We start from the raw sequence: 4,031 nt of genomic DNA on the forward strand, positions 1-4,031 counted from the left end.
ATTCCGAATTACCCGAACCCTAGGTCAATTTTTTTTGCTCGATTCGTACTTTGTATGCGTGTTGTTGCTGCAGTGGAAGCATAAATCAGTCGGTGCTCTCCCAGATTAGTAAGATTTAACCTAGTGTTAGTTGATTCGTACTTTATATGCTTGTTTCGTCTTTCAAATTTTAATAGCTCTGTGCTATTTTAACAGATTGAATCAAGGAGATTTGTGTTCTTGCGGATTTATTGTAAGTGAGTAGTTTTATATAAATGCATGTTAGTGTTTGTGTTCCCATAGCTCTGTGTTCTTGCCAATGTTAGGTATTGTCTGCTTTAACATGTAGTTTACATTTTAATTTTTGAAAAATGTTGGTGTTTGACGGATTCTTGTAAGTGGGTCAGTATAAATATGATATGTATGATGTTAGTTTTGCAGTTTGGGTGTTAGAAAAATGAACTAGTTGTATGATAATGGCTAATGCTTGATTTATCTTTGTTTTAGAAAGTGTTTTTGCTCTGTGTTTGATGGGTTGTTGTAAGTGGGTCTAAATGATAATGGCTACTTGTATTCTCTGATTTAAAATGTAGTTTGCATTTTTATTTTTTGTTGATTGTTAATATTTGATAAATATTCTTTTGACAGGGCCCGTGAATCAGGTATACTAAGCTGCAAATATCAAGGTATGATTAAACTCCTTTCACTTGTAATTCAACTGATATTTTAATTTCAAAGAAATTAAATGCATTTGAAATGTTGTTTTAACAGATTCAAGCTCCATTGAAGTTCATACTTGAAGGCCTCTGCGTTTTCTGCTTGGTACAAGTCGTAATTCACTAATTACCTAACTTTTTATAGATTTGGTTTAGTATTTGTCGCTTAAATGTGTAATATTTTGTGCTGTGTATAGCATGTGTTGTTGTGTATGTTTTTTCTTATAAATAGTAATAGCTCTGTGTTCCTTTAACATATTGATTGTGCACATGATTGTGTTAATTAGCTCTGTTAGTTGCCTTTTTATGACTAGTCTGTGCACTTGATTGTGTTATTCAGCCTTGGTGATATATATATCTTGTACTTGTGATTTATGTAAAAGTATATAGGTGTTATAATTGTTTAATCGTTTTGTAATATTATTAGGCTATTAATTAGGAAATTTGTAATAAATCTGTTTCTAATATGTTATATGACAATCAGGTAGGTTGATTTACGAAATATGGACAAGTCTTGGATTTCAAAAGATAGGGATTCTTTAGAATATGAAGTGGGGGTTGAATCTTTCTTGATATTTGCTGAAGAAAATGCTAAGAATCGTAATAAAATCCCTTGCCCCTGTGCACGTTGTGGGAATTTTAAGAAGCATTCTGTTAAAATAATTAGAGGTCATTTATATGAAAAAGGATTTAGTTTGGGGTATGTTGATTGGATATGGCACGGAGAAAAGTGTCCAACTAGCGAGTCAGCACCAAAGTCTTCTTTTGGTAGTAATTCAGTCGAAATTCCTACATCCGAAAATGTTGACATATGTGAAGCAGCGTATGAGAGGAGTGAATATATTGATGATTCGGGTGAGTTTAGTAGGTTTGTCGCTGATGCAGAACAACCGTTATACGAGGGTAGCGACAACAGCAAATTAGAGTCGATGTTGAAATTACATAATTGGAAATCTAGGTTTGGCATAAGCGATAGTGCCTTCACCGATCTTCTTTCTTCTGTAGGGTCTTTACTGCCTAAAGACCATGTGTTACCCGAGAATGCGTATGAAGCAAAAAAAACCCTAACTGATTTAGGACTTGAGTATATTAAGTTTCACGCGTGTCCAAATGATTGTATACTGTACGCGTGTTCATTACTTTTGTTTCATGAGTTTGGTGATCATGCCAAAATAGTTGGTTTGAAATTATGTCACGGCAATTGTGGACTCTCGGGAGAATCGATGACTGCATCTTTGATGCACTGCTAGTACTAGTCCATCTGAGAATTCTTAATTGGATAGTTGTAAATAGCCCCAGGGCTATGGAACAAAGGATTATCCCGGACCTACGCCGAGGTATTGTATTGACGGTGATTTTCAAATCTCGCAGAACAGGATGTGATACGATGAGATAGAATGCAATAGAAACATATGGATTACCAAATTCGTAATCCATATGTTTTGACATATGGATTACGAATTTGGTATCTATGAATCTTGTTTTTATTATTGGATCATATTTTGGTAATTTTCTGGTTGTTTGGTAATTGGTTGGTTGTTTGGTTGTTTGGTATGAAGCTGGTACACAAAAATCTCATTTGAGATTTTTGGGAAAAATGTATAAACAAATACCTCATGCCAAAAAAGTTAAAAGTAAGACATCATTTTTTTAATAAAAAGATGTTGTTAATTCCCCTATAAAACATCATTTTTCATACAAAAACGTTGTAAATAAATATCTTTTAAATCAGTAGAGGAAACAAAACCGATGTAACTTTCATACGAACTTAACAGGGCGATGTAAATTACACTCAATCAAATCGGAACTATTTTAGAAACCGATGTTATAAACTACTTTTACATCACCCCTTTCACAGATACGATGTAACACATCTCATTTACATCACCTCCTTTTACAGACACGATGTAATAAACCACAATTAAATCAGGTCAGGGAAGAAACCGATGTACTATAGCTCATTTACATCACTTCTTACACGAACACGATGTAAGTAATATATTTCACATCATTTATTTATCAATATTCGATGTCTTTATCTTCATAAGTCCTACATGGAATGTGTTTAACATGTTCTACTACTCAAACTATATAGAATTCCTAAAAGAAATGATGCAATAACTGTAAAAAAGCAATTTAAATACATCGTTTTTCTAAAAAAAATTAATGTCTGAGAGAATATAAGACATCGGTTTAAAACCGATGTCTAAACTGCGGACCTTTTACATCGGCGGCATATACATCGCTCTGTTTTTTCTCAGACATCGGTTTTTAGCCGATGTCTATTAGCTTTTTTCTAGTAGTGAAAGCTTCAAAACTTAGATGTGGTTCATCCTGCCGAGTACTCCAACGTTTGGCTACATTGATGATCATGCTGATCATATCTTCATGTTTTTCCTTGGCTGCAAATCAAGTGCAAATATTAATTGTACACTATTACTTATTTTTTTCTCTTTACTAGATTTACATTAAAAAAATTTATACTTTAATCTTTTGGAGCTTATTGCTCATGAGTCCATTTTATAATTTCTATACGAAATTCTCTGAATTTAAGATGTTTAATAAATTGAACTTTTTTGTGTGAAGATGGACTCGGTCTATTATATTTTGACAACAGCGCAGTAGCTCCTCTGAGGAATTAAGACATTTGTCAGGAGAAATGTTGAATTAGCATAAAGATTGGATGAAGAAAGGCCCTGATTAACATACACCTAGGTTAATTTTTGGTATATCTTCTATGAGAACTAAAATTAGATGAAGCAAGGCCGGTTGAAACTGATATACAGATGTATACCCCTCCAGCCCTCCTCGAATTTTGCCCAACAAAAGTGAAGAAGATTAAAGAAAGATTCTAGACATCCTAATATCAGCTAAGAAATGTTAAACAGTATTGTAACTGCTAATAACTGTTAATAATTGTGTGTGCTGAGTCATGAACTATGAATACCTTTGTGGACATTCTTAAGAGCAGCATGTAAAGCAGCATGTAAAGCAGTACTACCCCGAGGACCGTCCAAAGATGGGGCCGTGCAGGTTGTACATTGGCGTTTTACCCACTAGGTTTTGAAAATGTGCATCACTTGGATCGGCCTCTACTAATAGCTTAACGACAGAAGCATGACCCATCTCAGCCGCTAAATGTAAGGCAGTGTTCAGCCATTCATCAGCATGCCTAAGGAATGCTTGAAAAGAAGTAAATGGATTACCATTAGCAGATGAAGAATGCTGCAGATGTCTAGCTGCATCAATGAGGACCTCAGCCACTTGGGTGCGTCCATAATACGCAGCCCATGTAAGAGCAGTCTTTTGTTGATTTTCCAGCTCCACCAAAAGGTT

The sequence above is a fragment of the Daucus carota genome, chromosome 2, assembly GCF_001625215.2.
Source record: "Daucus carota subsp. sativus chromosome 2, DH1 v3.0, whole genome shotgun sequence".
NCBI classification, from domain to species: Eukaryota; Viridiplantae; Streptophyta; class Magnoliopsida; order Apiales; family Apiaceae; genus Daucus; species Daucus carota.